This window comes from Phoxinus phoxinus (assembly GCF_949152265.1).
Source record: "Phoxinus phoxinus genome assembly, chromosome: 17".
In the NCBI taxonomy this organism is placed as follows: Eukaryota; Metazoa; Chordata; class Actinopteri; order Cypriniformes; family Leuciscidae; genus Phoxinus; species Phoxinus phoxinus.
The window spans coordinates 4,943,414-4,960,587 of NC_136892.1; the positions used below are offsets into that span (position 1 = coordinate 4,943,414).

The 17,174-nt window shown below is 37.5% G+C and overlaps 1 protein-coding gene across 2 annotated transcripts in view; it reads left to right on the forward strand.

Moving 5' to 3' along the window:
• The window catches only part of cpeb4b (cytoplasmic polyadenylation element binding protein 4b), a 45,117-nt gene that overhangs the window by 3,962 nt on the left and 23,981 nt on the right, over positions 1–17,174 (forward strand). The window lies entirely within an intron of this gene.

Sequence of the window (17,174 nt, forward strand, 5' to 3'; positions counted from 1 at the left end):
CATTATGAACTGGACTCGGTCTGTCTATCTGTGAGCTGGATTCAAGAATGTGCAAGTACAACCTGTAGTTTTCACGAAAGCCCTAGAGCTGACAAAAGATGACCTTTTCTGACAAACTTAAGATGTCTTGGTTCAGGTAACAACATAAAGAAAAGATTGAGCCGAAATTTCAGCAAAATATTACAGGTATTTGTCAATAGCATCACGTCACTTTCAAACCGAGCAGATGTTTGTTGGTCAAAGCGGTGAATTTGCATGACCAGCTTGACCATGAGCGAAATCTTTCGCACTCACGCAAAACTTCACGTTCACGTCGTGTATTTTGCCTGTGAAATTTTGCCAAGCAACATTAAATGTGACCTCATCTTTACGAGAACCAGGAAATCCACATCACAACTGTACCGATAATGACAAAGAGAATCGCTTTTGTTTTCCAGCTGATGAACAATAAAAACATTGACAGCCAATCAGAATCCACACGACTTTAAAGAGCTCGAACATTTAAAGCGGCAGACCGCACACATTTAAATTAAACTGACTTATCATCCGTTGGTGTGGTGGACACTAATATAGTTATCGTTCTTGGTGTGAACAGGCCTTAACTGTGCCAAAATAGTACCTAAAATTACAGCTATATAACTTGTATAAATGTTTATATCAAGCATTACTCTCTATATGAAAGGTGTTGTATGTCTTTGCACTCCCATTTGTAGTCTTTGCAACGTGTCGCAACTGCTCATTTGCACAAGCTCAGCTCAACTTTCTCATTGCCAACGGTCTCTGTTGCTCTTGTTGTCAGAAATCGGCAGTTTACATTGAAAATGAACGATGCCTGGTGGCTTCAAAGCTGCAGTTGCTGTCATTGTGAACCCCATAAACACGTGGATCGTTTTGAGCATTTGCACAGCTCTAATTTGCCTGTTTCTGCTCTCTCATGGCACATTGTGACAAATTCTGCTTGAGTTGGGCCCAAAGCAATATGTGCCAGAGGCTTGGATGACTAACTTTGCTCTGCCTGTTTTGTTTTCCAAACAGCTCTGTGAGATTTTATTTGCTGACAACAGCTCAAAAATGAAGCGCCGCCTGCCATGACACTGTCTGGGATGGCTAGATGCTAATCTTACAAAACGAATAATAGTAATGTAGACATTGTCTTTTTGACCCATTTGATTACATTTGCATAAGCCATTACATTAATCATAGCACTACAGATTTTAAAATGTCGGCCGACCTGTTTTATTCCTCCTAGTATATTTTTGGCCTCGTGTCATACTTAACTGGAGCTAGAAAGATGGATGCAACCTTAACAGAGCTTAAGATGGGTTAAGGTGGTATACAATACGTAAATATAAAGTTCAATTAATTTATGCTGCAGCAGCTGTAGTACAACTGTTTATTTAGTGTGTGTGTGTGTACGTGTACGTACATGTGGGGGAGTGATGATTGTGAAAAGATCCTAGATACTTTGCAGAGCTGCACGATTCTGGATAAACTTAATTTAAGTTTAATTTACATTTTTTATTTTATTTTTTTTGTTTCAAACTGAAATCATGATTCTCCTACAATTCTCAACAGACAACTAAACAAAATAACATGTGATTTACTAGAGGTTCTGACAAAATGTTAATTGCTGCAGTCTGTTTAAAATGTTTAATTGATCAGAATTAATTATTTTATATTTTGATGAGTCAATGAATGACTCACTCATAAATACTTCACTTGTTTCATTACTGGATGAGTCAGCGTTTTTGAACAAATCTCTGGAATGAATGATTTAATGGCAAATACATTTAAGAGTCACTTGTCGCCATCTACTGGTGTAACGAAGTAATCGATACAATCATTATTTGAAGCGCCAAGTTACTTTCAAAAGGAGATTTGATCACTTTCACTGACATCAGTGTATCTGAACTATAAACTTTTATTCTAGTAGGCTACTTCTGTGATAATGTGAATATTTGTAACGCAGAAATAGTGATAATATGATTTTTGCTCTTGAGTTATAGAAACTAGACCATTAATTGTGGTTTTAAACTGCTCTTAATCTTTATTGTCAGAACATGACAAACACTTCACGTTTTTGAATTCTCTACACAGTTCCAGTAATTTTTCCTTATCAAAATAAATATTTTAATAGAAAAATACATGTATTAGTAAAATGAGTTGCTGCATTTGATATTGTTTCGTGTCATGAAACATGCCTGACACACGTGTGTTGCCTGACTTTGACGTGTGTCTTCAGCGCAGGCTGCACTATTAATAATATTACATATTTCATCTCTTAGAAATGCTCATTTGACCGTAGCTTGAGTTGATGGTAGTAGTAGCAGCTTGAGTTAGGATGCAGATGTACATTTATGTTCATTAACAAAAACATTAACAGAATTGTATTATTGTAACAGCCTAATTTTTATGTTAAATTTTAAATATTCTGACTGTTTTATTAAATTAACCATTGGTATGTAGTAGCATACATTTAGATAATAACTACAGTTAAAACCATGCATTTAGTACCTTAATACCATGGTAAAATATGTGAGATATATGTGAAAGCATGATCTATTTTATGATTTATGATTTATCTATTTAATAATCAAATGGCAAAAGTAAAATATATCTATATGTGAACATAAACAACTGAAAAAGAAAACGGATGTGTATCAGTTAGGGGTGTGACGAGACGAGACACGGAATTGGGTTCATGAGAACGAGACGAGATTTTTGCACTGAATTTTTAAGAAATCCTCGATAAAATTCATGACTGGAAAAGTAGTCTGCAGACTGCATTTTAAAATGTTTTAACTAATAATCTTGTAATTAATGTAATTTCAGTTCTACTTTGGGAGTATGAATTATTAAATGCATTGAAAGACAACAATATACAAGCACTGCAAAAGGTTTTGCCACAAACAAACTGGTTTCTCTCCTGTATGATTTCACTGTATGAGTCTCTTCAGACCTTACTGTGCATGAATTTTTGAGCTTCCAGAACTTCTGGTTGAGGCTCTGTGTGACGACGACCTAATTGAACCCCTTCCCACAAATTGAACATAGAAATAAAAAGTATAAATAACAGTTTTCTCTTAGTCTTGTTAAGTGCATACAATAAGTTTAACCATAATCAAAGTACTCTCTTTGTGCATACAGAGACCAAAACAGACCAGAGCCACAACTAGAGTCCAGAGATAGGTTTGATATTGGGAGACAGGCTACATGTAGCAAAAATTGCACGCATTAGGAAACTCATGAATTAATTTATTTTTCGAATTCGTGATCGCGTGTACTCCGTGAGCGGTGTTGCTGAGCGCGCATTCTACAAGATAAGACATTTATCAGACGTTTAGGTTCTGTTGCGCAACGAATAATCCGCCATGGTTTGGTCATTCATCTCGTCTTACTCTCGTCACGTGATCAGTGAACTGTGATTCCTGCGACTCTGCACTCTGCAGCTCGGTTAAAATTGAAGCGACCGGTATCTATCTAACTATCTATCTAAGTGAAGACTATGCAGTGTTGGTTTACATATGATTGTTTAATTTCTGTACCGAATGCTGTTAGACTTACCTGAAAAACATTAAGCACTTGTTTATTTCATTTGTCTCTTTGTTCTATTGTATTTATCTATGCTTGTAATTTGTTTATTATTTTCTATGCAGATTTACTCCCCTACAAAATCACACCAATCAATCTAGAATTATTAATTCAGGGATGTGATTTTTCCGGATTAATCCGGAATTCCGGATTTTCCGACCAGAAAATGTGACCTACGTGAATCATGCAGATCTGTAAAAAAAAAAAAAAAAAAAAAAAAACAGACTGTGCTCCATACGGCGTAGCGCGTGCATGACAGAGGGAGAGAGAGCAAGAGAGACCGCGCGCGTGTGCCTCATGAAGTACATGTAAGACAAACTGTTTCTACATTATCCCGCTTATATGGCTACCTCACATTATCCGATTATTAACCGTTAACTGATAAAATGGTAACACTTTTCAATAAGGTTCATTCAGCGCTGCCGCTCCCACCACGCGCATAACGCACTGTGTGCGTAGGTGCCGAGTGCTGAGGGGGCACCAACAAATAGTCTAATGAAAAATCAATAATTATATTTTAATAATTATATTAAATATATAGCTCACTGATGGCCGCAAATAGTTTCTCCCGGAATCTAGAGCGAGCGAGTGAGCGCGCCCGCGAGACAGAGACTGTGCTTCAAACCACGTAGCGCGTGCATGACAGAGGGAAAGAGAGAGCAAGAGACCGCGCGCGTGTGCCTCGTGAAGGACATGTAAGACAAACTCTACATTATCCCGCTTATTACATGGCTACATACTAAATAAATCAATAATTTGACTCAAAATATTGATTTTAAAAGGAGTTTATTTATTTAAAAACGATTTATATTGCTTCCGCTAAAGAAAATAGTCCGTCTCACTTCTCGTACTCAAGTAGAAGTAGATACTGGTGTTAAAAAATACTCTGGTAAAAGTAGAAGTACTGATTTAACTTCTTTACTCAAGTTAAAGCACCAAAGTACAGGCTTGGAAATTTACTTTAAGTATAAAAGTAAAAGTAGCCATGCGAATTATTTAACCATTTTTTTTATGCAAAGCTAACGTTATATGATTATTGTGACAGAGACTGGGATTCCAGGTTAATGAGATTCTGACTGAGTAGCAAGATATGAATTCATATTTTCCTGCTTTTTTGTCCTTAGCCAATCACATGCCTGATTAATTATTTCCAAATAGAGCGATTCAAGTCATCTGGTGAAATTGTTTCCATAACGCCATATATATCGTAGCAAAACAAAATATCAATATCGTGCAGCCCTACTGTACATATAGGAATATATAAACATATGAATATAGTCATTGCTAAAGGGTGTTATTAGGCATTGCCTTTATTAAAAGGTAACATCATAATAAAATTAAGGACTCAATTTTCCAAAAATATATAATTTTCTTTTTTCCTTTAAAAAAAAAAAAGCATAATTCTATCAAGCAAATTAATTGAGTGCCATCCTTCCCGTAAAAAATACACTCCCTGCGGATTGAGTCCCGATCCTGCTCCCCTCTCTCCTATCTTGTCACTTTCTCTCTCTAATGGACTAATAAATAATTAATAAACAAAACTAATAAACAAAATTTCCATGCAAAAAAATATCGGCCTAGGCAAAACTGTTAATTTGTTTAAAATGGCCAGTTCCCTTACTATATACGGTGACAAACTAATATATCTAATGGGACATTAAGTCATTTTACAGTAAAATACTGTTAAATGTAGGCTATAGACTTTGGAAGTAAAATGAACGGTCATCTTGTAATTTACAGTGAAAAAAAATATAAACCGATTTTCCGACAAATTTCTAAAGTTAGACTTTCCATTTGATGGCATTTTGTTAAAACAATTATTTTTCTTGTTAGTTTTTATAATAATAGGCTACATTTGGTTTTCTGCTACATCTTATGTTGTTTAATTAATGTGCATTGCATTATTTTAGTGTCACGATGGAGGTTTGTGTGTATCTACACCTCAGCTTGTGGAAAGATTAACTCTAATTCATCATGTGTCTGTTTTACCGCCGGTGTTATTACAGAGTGGTTATTAGTTTATTATACAGGCCTAAAACTGAATACTGTGTGATGATGTTGTTATATCGGTTAATAAAAACACTTTTCTTTTTTTTTTTACAGTAAAACCTAAAATGTTGTAGCTCAGAATGTGGTGAAAATGATTGAAGATATCTGAATTTTGTTCAGTTTGAGCATGTCGATTTAATTGTCATGTGACCTCGGCTAGTCCTTGTATCTTGTGGTGCATTCAAGTCCTCCTGGGAAGTTCCTATTTATGAGAGTGGAAGGAATAATTACGACATTGTGCGTTCAAATCACTTTGTTCTGAGCCATGTACCTTTTCTACAATAAATACAGCAAGATTTTTAACTCTACTTTCTAACAAAATGATTACTAAAGAATGCACATCAAGTGTGTTTTTATTTAATTTATGAATGCATTTACTTTGTGGTGGCATTCATGTGCATTCAACTCGTAAATTCGATCTTTCTCTACATGATTTGAGCGCATCATTGCCTCTTGAGTTTCATTTCATACATGTGATGACACATTGTGTCATTATATTTAAATTTAGTGTTATAGTAAGCAGTATGTTTCCATCAACCTATTTTTATGTGCATTTTGGGATATTGCATAAAAAATACTCTGGATGGAAACGCCAAGATGTGCATAAATTAAACACAAATGTGCATAAAAACCACGCACACACACACACGCACGCACACACTAAAAACTGCTGTGTTTCAGCCCATGTTTGGGTCACATGTAGTGCTTAGCATAAGTGAACACACCCATGCTAAAATTGACTAAAAAGAGGAATAAAAAATTATCTTTTGGGAATTTGATCTTAATGCCTTAATTAAAAAAATGAGGAAACCTCCAACCTTTAAGGACACCAATTTTCTTTGTGAATAAATAATGCATTATAAATTAATAGCCTAAATGTTCTTCCTTAAAATACAGGGTGCGTAAGTCAGGACACCCCTATGTTAAATTCCCATAGAGGAAGCCAGATTTTTATTTTTATAGGCCAGTTATGTCATGGATCCGGGATACTATGCATCCTGATAAAGTTCCCTTGGCCTTTGGCATTAAAATAGCCGCACATCATCACACCCTTCACCACCTAGAGATTGGCATTCATGGTTTTATTTCAGTTCGCCTAATAGCTGTTTTTTTTTAACCCAACGGTTGGTTTAATTTGTACAAATTTTAATTTTCATTATTTTATTTTTTAATTCAACTTTTTTTTTTTTTTTTTTTACCAATGGTTGGTTTAATCTTTAAAAAAATTAACCCAACGGTTAATTTTTAAACCTAATATGTGGTTGAAACAACCCAGCATTTGTTTTATAGTGTATGCGTTTAATTGAGTCTGATACATATATATTTTTTAATTCAATAAGAAAACATGCACATAAACTATGATGGAAACACAATTTACTGAATGAATTCTTCAATGCGCATCAAAAAAAGTCAAGTGACTGCGCGAAGGGACGGCACCAGCGGACAGCCTCTGAAACGCTGTTTTGGTCGTTCCGAAATCCCTGAACAAAGTCTGTCGTCAAAGTGATTTGGGATATTACATGCCAGAACTGTCTTACATGATGGCGTTCCCAAACAACAGGCATTCGAATGCAACATGATTGTGTTTCGTGCAAGTAATTTATTATACGAAAATTATTATTAGCCTATATTTTACTGCTGCAACTTCCATTTTCCTTTTGATATGCACCAAATGATCAGGAAGTGACGATTTTGTTCTCTTCGGCTCTCTGGATGGATTGGTGCTTTATTTGCTTTTTTTTTTTTATGCAATATTCCCATTTTGCACATGAGTTATATTTGCAAATTTGGATGGAAACATAGTCAATTCCATGGCTCTTTTGTGTCCGTGTATCTCCATTTTCGCTTGATTCCCGGGAGCAGGTGCCTTCCAGATCCTCTTATCGAGGTGTTTGTGCGCAGAGCTCATCCTCCGGTCTTGGAAACTTGGGCCGGGCTGCAGTTTGGTGATCTAGATGTGTTCTGTTCTTTGTAAAACCAACAAACTAAAGGTATTCGATAGCACTTGGAACCTGTGGCTTCCACCGCTGAGAACAGGCAGCTCTTATTCGCAGCTATTTGCTCCAGCTGGTTGAATACGTGATGTGATTCCCAGCACTGCATAATGTCGCTGGAAGTTTCCACAGGCACTGTGTACTCTCAGCCAAGAATATCTGATGTTTGGTGTGAAAGCAAAGGCTGTCTCCGGAGGGGGGTCAGGACACACACACACACACACGCGCGCGCACACACTGACAGACTCGCACATGAACAGGCGCTGCCGAGATGTGTAATTAAGCAGTTGCTCGGAGAGAAAATGAGAAATGGGACATGCAATGCATGATGGTGAAGATGGATATTGTGACAAGGTTAGATGATTGAAGACACTGTAAAGAAAACAGAAAAACAAATATGGCTGTTGGAAAGGGTCTCTTTTTTTTTTCATCCAATTGGGCTGTTATATTCCCAAGGCTCAATTAGCGATCAAGCTGACGTGGAGACATTTTAAAGCTGCTTGTTTTATTTGCAAGGCCAGCTTTTGATTGGCTATTGTCACGGGGCGCAGGTGCCCACGGCAAATAGTCATCTGTCGCTCGGCTTTATCGTAAAGAACAGAGGGTTAGTCAAGGATTTGACTGTGCGGTTGCCTAATATGACACACTTTTCATTTTGCACTCCATGCAAATCATTCTCACATAGTCTACTTGTTTTTTTATCGCGTTTATGCCTTTCTAGCTTAATTCTGTAACATTAGATGCATATTTTTTTTACAGTAATAATAAGTATGGCGTGTTTTTTAGGGCACTGTGCAATGGGTCAGCCAGGTCTTTTGCTTTGTATGTTCTAGCCATCATCTTAACTCTCTATAATCTTCTTTAAAGTCTCCTATGATTGTGTGGGCTTCAGGCAGCGTCAGCATGGACATTCACTCCACAGTTTATGAAACCGCCTCTATTCTTGGTGGTCTTCTTTGTGGTGTGATACAAAAAGTGTTTTTTTGGTTTTAGACTCTTTGGTGTTTGAACCTTAAATGGTTAGCTCACACAAAAATTAGTGAATTTGTTTAGAATCTGTTCAACCAGAACTCGTATTTGCATTCCTCTGCATTGCTTTTGCATTGTTTTTCTATGTAAACCTGCACAAGATGGACGCCATATGATTGGCTATATTCCCTGGTCAATGTATGTGCATTCGTCGTATGATCAATGGCAGCGGGACATTTTTTTGCATTGAAGTGAAAAGAAGTAGTGCATTTTAAATAAATTGGAAGAGTAACATTAAAACAGAGTTAATTTGATAGTTAGTTCTACAGATGGTGGCACCAGCACCTGATTTGGTAGCACCAAAAATAATTAATACCGTATTTTCCAGACTATAAGTCACACTTTTTTTCATTGTTTGACTGGTCCTGCGACTTATAGTCAGGTGCGACTATATCACAATTAATTCATACTGACTGAGATGAACCAAGAGAAAACATTACCGTCTACAGTCGCGAGAGAGTTGTTCAGAAGCAACACCGAGATCGCGGGAGCTTGGTGAACTTGCTTACTGGTGACTTGCTTGTTGGACTCGCTGGCTAATGTTAATTTAGCCTATTCAGCCTCCCAGGTATATGTTCTTTATGCTATTGTGTCGCTGAATAACTGTTAATGTGTTACGCTAACATATCGGACACCTATTCAGCTGTTGTTCTGTGTGCTATTGTGGAGCTGAATAACTTGCCTTTCCAGATTAAATGTCTGTTCTTGGTCTTGGATTTTGTGAAATAAATTTCTAAATAAATGCGACTTATAGTCCAGTGCGACTTATACATGTTTTTTTTTTCCTCTTCATGACGCATTTTTTGACTGATGCGACTTATAGTCCGGAAAATACGGTAATTATATAAAATAAGGGTTAGAGTTAGGGTTATTACATGTTTGTTTGTTGGAAATGCACATTTGACAGTTGCAGTATCTTGAGCTTGAGATGCGGATGTAAATGTATTTTTATTAATAAAAAACCTTAACATCTGTAAAGATTTTAATAGCCTCAATTGTATAGGGTAAAATCTAAATATATTCTTTTATAATTCTACTCTTATTAAAATTGGTCTTCCATCGTGTCATGCATTTGTAGATCATGATAAAACCACACATAGCATCTCATTACCATGACTAAACACATTTAGTATAATTGATGTATCTTATATACTGCATCCCATTACTACTTAAATGCATGTCTATGTTATAATTATGATATTATACAATTCATTATGCTTATCCCACATTTCTTACCCCACAAAACCATGGATACAGTTAGTGTTCCTACAGTAAATTCATGGTAAATGTTGGTGATTTGTGGGTTGAAAAGCCTTCTTGGCACAAACAATGTTTGCCCTGTTTTCAGCATCAGTGTTAAAGTCAGCAGTGGCTTTACTGGAGCAGAGACATTAAGCTTCTCACTGAATCTCACAGCACTGACCGAGACCGGTCAGCAAGTGAACACATTCGCCCTAGCTCATCTAGTCTTTTGAGCCGAACTGATAAATGGTCCGTGTGGCACCGGTTCAATTCGTGTAGTGCGGTTTCGTACCGCTTTTGGCGAAAAAAAAGGTCACAAATGAGACCATTTAGTCGCAGTCTAGAGCCCTAAATAAATAGGCTTCTGTTGATGGCCTATGTCTTTAGACTAATCTGCTTTAAAGGGCAACTAACAATTACATTTGTCATCATTTACTCAGTCATGTTGTTCCAAAACCAATAATGTTTTCTTAATTTTCAAAACTCAAACCCGGAGAGGTTTCTGTCCCTTCAATGAAATTCCAGGTAAACAAAACTGGTCTTTATACAGTATGCTTTATATTTGCTCTATGTATGTGTGTCGATCATTGTTTAGATGTTAATAAAAGCTTAAATTTAATCCGTTAATCTTATTAAGTGATCGAATGTCTTCACAAGACTTGGATGAAGCTTGCTTGATTCATATGGATTTGTTATACGACACGTTTTATGGATCTTCTAAGTTTTGGTTACCTGGACTTTAGGTGGAGGGAAATAAACCTCAGGTTTCATTAAAATATCTTAATTTATGTCTTGTGGGTTTAGAACAACATTAGGGTGAGTAAATGACTGAACCATCCCTTTAATGTTTCATATTTACCTTCAACTCGGAGTTATAAAGTTGTATTTATTTATTTTTGGGATGCTACTGTAGTAATTTACTGTAATGATACTGTAGTAATGCATATATTTTTTTCAGTTGTCAGTTGAAAACCAAAATGCAACTGTATTTTGTCATAAAGGTCTCCAATGGGAAAAGGTCTCCGATTGGGATATGACCATGACGCTCATGTAGGGGTGTGCTAAAAAATCGATACAGCGATACATCGCGATTTTTAAATTCATGATACACAACATCGATTTCCAGCTCCAAAAATCGATTTTAAAAAAAATAATAATAAAAAATAAATTAAATCACGTTTTAAACGGGGTGTGACCTGGTGAACTACAACCTCCGTTCCTGCAACGTTAGATGTCGCAGTATGGCGGCTGTATGTTCTTGTCGTGGACAAGAAACATCAGACTACACACGTTGCTTTCCGACCAGTCATCGCGTGCCGTCTCACACACGCATTCACTCGCACACATACACGCACTCGCTCGTGCTCACTCACACACACACACACACACACACACAAACAGCGCTCACACACTCTCACACACACGCACTCTCTAACGCTCACTCACTCACACAAACAGCGCGCGCGCACACACACACACTCTCGCGCTCACTCACACACAAACGCACGCTCACTCAGTAGCGCGCACACACTCTCTCGCTCACTCACTCACACAAACGCACATTCACTCACACACGCACTCTCGCGCTCACTCACTCACACAAACGCACATTCACTCACACACGCACTCTCTCGCGCTCACTCACTCACACAAACGCACATTCACTCACACACGCACTCTCTCGCGCTCACTCACTCACACAAACGCACATTCACTCACACACGCACTCTCTCGCGCTCACTCACTCACACAAACGCACGCTCACTCAGTAGCGCACACACACTCAATTTCGGTAGTGAAAGCTGCATATTTCACTTCATTGTTTACATGGACAGTACCTGAGTATCTGCACTTTATTTCCATGTTTTTTTTTTTATTCAAGCTCAGCCCCACATAACCTCAGTGAGTTAACTTACCGTAACTGTGCACTACACTTTAATTTAGTTTTAAATATCTAATGCACTTTATTTTAACGTTTTTAATGTGTCCATTGTTAAAAGTTCAAGTCTATTTTGTTATGGCAGCTAAAAAAATAAATTGGAAAGGAAATTTTGTAATATATTGCTTTGACTCAATTCTTCTGCTGATTTATCAATGTGATCTGATGTAAGACTACTCAGATGGCACACACCGTAACTTTGGTTTTACATTTTTAGTTAACTGTGTGGAATATCGCAATATTTATCGTATCGTGATGTATCGTGATGAAATCGTATCGTGATCCATGTATCGTGATGCGTATCGTATCGTGAAGTCCTTGCCAATACCCACCCCTACGCTCATGGTTATTTGGCCATCTATCTGACCGAGAGCTCTTTCTACACTTTAATTACTTTATCAGCGGAGTCAGTTGCGCTCCCCTGTGGAAAGTTTCCATACCCCCTGCCTTCCCAACCGTGCGGAAAGGCCGGATTAATAGGCTTTAGAGTGATTTGATGTGGAAGGCTTTGAAATACCTTTTGCTGCAACATAAAAAACAATGTCAAGCCTTTGCCGCTCACTCTCCCCATCTCCCCTTTTCATTAGTTTAGCCATGACATTTCAGATTAATGTCGTTCCTAAAATCACCCGTAACATGCCACACTTAATCATTCACATCAGGGTGTTCCATCAAGGTCCCTTTCTGAAAAGCTCACAGCAGACTTTTTCCATATCGCTTGAACTCTGATGACCTGAAAACATGCCCCTGGTGGGTAAAGGCCTTTGAGTCAGCAAGCCCTTTGCACAGTCTAATTATAGCTAAACCCGAAATAGCTCTCGCGTTAAGGACTGGGACGTGCTTATTAACACCTTTTTAATAAGACATGGTGTATAGAATGCAGCTTTTTCAATGGTGGCTTCAATGGGGTTGGTTCTTCATCAAAGGGCTCTCAGCAGAATGTACTGTGCAGTTATTCTGAATACGGCCTTTGGCCTGCTCTCGTGTTCAGCATCAGCGCGTCAGTGGCATAAGTGCCCTGCGTGAGCACACGGGCTCTCTAAGCTGAGGGGGATGAGTGGTGCTCTGAAGGTCCCAGCAGTTGCCAGATCTGACTGCGCACGAGCAGATTGTGCCGTTAATCATGGCACCAGCCAGTTCAGAGCCCGTGTGCATGTTATGTTGGAGCTCAGGTACAACATGTTAGCTATTTATATACATAGCCACCTGAACCCGGCGGCATCGTATATGTAGCAGTGAGCAGGTTTCTTATAACATTGATAAAGGTGGCATAATTGGTGTGAAAGCCAACAACAGCAGTTTTGAAAACCTTACACTGTAAAAAATGATCATGACTTAAACGGTAAAAGACTGAAAAACTGTTTACTGGTTAAAGTTTCCATACTATACTATTTTCCGGACTATAAGTCCACGTTTTTTCATTGTTTGACTGGTCCTGCGACTTATAGTCAGGTTGCGACTTATATATCAAAATGAATTCATACTGACTGAGATGAACCAAGAGAAAACATTACCGTCTACAACCGCGAGAGGTTGTTCAGAGGCTGTTCAGAAGCGACACCGAAAAATACGGTATATATATATTTTTTTGTTATAGTTTTATACTATTAGGGCTGGGTAAAAATATCGATTCATCAATGCATTGCAATTATTTGTTTCTTAATTCAATATCGATTCATCAAATCCTATGAATCGATTCAGTCCACCGGCGGCGCTGTGGGCAACACTCTAGTGAGAGCGTTCAGCGTAGTACAAGACGCGCTTTACCAAAACAGCAACATGGCGAATAGCAGCTGCACTCCGTTCAAGCCTGCACCATCCGCCATAGTCTTATCTGATCGGTGAGTAGCCGAATGTAGACGAACTGCTGCGCGTGTGACAGTCACAGGGCGCATGTTTAACTGAAGAACGAGCAGAGAGAGAGAGCGAGCCCCGGTCGCGCGCGCGCTCTCTCTCAGTGGAGCCAGGCAAAAGTATAAAGGCTTCACCGTCTCCTAAGCTCTGTCTTGCTCTCTCTCCCTGGCACATATTAATCAAAATAAATCGACACGATGGTAAAAGGTCGGAAGACCATAGTTTCTTGTGGAGCATTCGGATATTTTTTTTCCCTGAATTACCGCTGGGTGTGAATTGTGCTAAAACACCTTCTTCTATGAAAAGCGTTCCGCACATTCAGCTGACATAAACCACACTTTAAATAAACGGAAAAAACTATCCAGTGATTAAATGTTTTCTGTGTTGACACAAATCTTGTGGGATGTCTCCCGGGATAATCAGATTGTTCAGAGCTAAGTTACAAAAATAACATGACGCAAAAATCGCACCGTGTAAGTTAACAGTTACGCCCGCCTTAATGATTTTCCTCCTGTAGCTAGACTAGTGTTTTTGTATGTAGTTTTTAAAGACTATTTAGCAGACGTGGGCCAGTATTGGTTATTTCTCAGATTTTGTTAAGCTTTTGGTTTACCTCAAAATAATTGTGTAAATACAGTAAAATAATAGGGCTGCTGATGCTGACATTGAGAGCTCCATGCTTTCCTATGGCTCTGTAACATTAGGTTAATGTTTGTCTTCAGATACGGTTTAAATTAATATATAGTTTTTTTTATATATATACATTTAAATTTTTGCTCTGGACAATTTTTTATGTTTGTATTGTGCTTCTGTTTACATTTCTTTTATAACTTGAATGTATAGGAAGAAAGAAATATACTTTCTGCTACTTACAGTTACATGCACTTTAAAAGTGTTAATAAAGCACCTGTTTGTTACAGTTGTGTTTTGTATTCAACACATGTACAATATTGTACAGTTTGTTCTTCTAAATAAACCATGACAGGAAACATGCTGGGGTCAATTTGTTCTTAAACATTGGTAATACTGCACACATTATTTAAAAATATATTCAGGTACTTAATTACTTGTGTATTTACTTATTATTGAATCGATATCGAAGCTAATAAATCAATATCGAATCGAATCGAAGCCTCAAGAATCGAAATCGAATCGAATTGTGAGATTCCTAACAATACCCAGCCCTATATACTATATATAGTTTTTTAAAAATATAGTCGGGAAAATACGGTATATATACGGTGAATAACTGTGATAGATCTAACCGTACATTTTACAGTAAAATACCGTTTTTGGACGTGATAAAGAACAAATCGTATCATTTACAGAGAAAAAACATATATTGACATTCCCGCCAGTCCCTGCGGGAGACTTCACATTTGATGTATTTTTGTTGAAGTAGGCTAACTATTTTTCCTCATAGTTTTTCTTAGTTTTTTTCTAATCTGTTATGTACATTACTGTTTTATGTTACATTGTTAAATGTATGTTTATTACATTTAAAATTTCATCCGTGTTACCATGATGGTGTTTAGTGTTAGTGTGAATGACACTGTGCAGTTTCTATATATTATCATTAACTTTCTCGGCTTGTGGAAAAGCTGCTTGTGAGTAGCTTTGATTCGTCATGTGACTCTAATCCACCACTGTGGTTGTTAGTGTATTACAATGTTACAAAATAGATATTAGTACTTCAATATGTCAGTAAATTAACATTAGGCTATATCAGATTATAAAAAATAAATTCTGTAAAACCTAAAATGGTGCTACCATATTTTTTTACGGTAAATTTATGGCAACCACAGCAACAATTTTTTTACCGTAAATTTAACGGATTTTTTTTTTTTACATCGTATTATTTAATTATTAATAGTTCTAAATGGGCTATGGTTTGTTTTAGTCCTGAATCACACTATGCAAGAATGGGAATACAAGGCATGATTCCACATATAATGCTGCCATTCATAAGCTACTGCAGCTTCCGTTGTGGACATTAACACGTAGTGGACTTTGTGGAGAATAACATCTAAAGGCTGGAATACACTGTATGACTTTTTAAAATCTAGACTGATTTTAAAGCACTAGGCCTATGCGTCACATACTCGGCAACTTTGTTAATGGTTATAGAGGAAAAACTGGACATCATACACTAAACGATCACTCAGTACACAACAAACTCGCCTAGAAACATGCACCTCGTTGATAGGAGATGCATGACAATGTGATTTTAAAATTAAAATCAAAATTTAAAACGTGTTTGTTGTCCGACTGAATAATATCATATTCTGAAGCTAAAAAAATTGAGTTTGTGGCGTGCCCATTATACACTTTTGGCAACGACACGTCCAGACTGCAAATCGGGGGCAAAAATCTGCGCTAAAGTGAAGTCATGAGCTTTAAGGGACCGTTCACACCGAAAAGGTTTTTGCATCCACTATGCTTTTTTAAAATTGTGTTTCTATATTTACATTGAAGGATGTGTTTGACCGTTGTGTCAGAGTCTTGTGTGTGACACAGTGATCTAAAAATGCAGCGCTCCCATTAAAGTAGTTCAACTTTTTTTAAAAACCTACACGTCTAGACCTTGTTTTTCCCCATTCCACTGCCCTGCCCTGGTGAACTTCTCACTCAAATGGATAGTTCACAAAAACTGGAGATTCTGTCATTTACCCTCATGTCATTTAAAACCGGTTTGAGAGTCTGTCTTTGAACTCCTGTTTGACTTTCATTGAAAGGACAAAATTGTTTTTAACAGCAGAAAGTAAGTCATGCAGATTTTGAACCATATGAGTAATTGATGACAGAATCTTTAGTTTTGAGTGATTTATTCCATTATTGGCGCTAGGGATGCTAACGATTTTTGTCGATAATAATTTAATCAGTAAAACGTATCAATCGCTAATTAAGCAAGGTCATGCGTCCTCAACCGCGTAAACACGAGGCAAAATTAAGCGAGCGCGCCAGACGTTATGTTTGGGACCATCTTATATTAAGGCTAGATTTACACCTTTATGACTAAGTTTGCGTACATTCGTGGCCTTTTGTTTTGTACAGATTTAAGTTGTAATATTGGGTTTATTTAGTGTAGGCCTATATTTATCTGATCTACTTAATATAGTTAAGAATTAACAACCCGATCTCACGGCAATTCGTACGAATTTTACGAGGTGGCTAATTCGTACCAATTCATACGACCTCACTCGTACGAATTTGTACGTTTTTTGCTAAATCGTACATATTTTACGATTTGCCAAAATCGTATGAATTCATACGAATGACCTACCCCTGACCCCGCCCCTAAACCCAACCGTCACGTGGGTTTAGACAAATCGTACAAATTCGTACGAGTGAGGTCGTACAAATTCGTACGAATTAGCCACCTTTTAATCACTCGTACAAATTCGTACGAATTGGTCGTGAGATAGCGTTGGAATTAATGAGGCATAAAGCGTGTCAGTGATCATCCTCAAACAGCA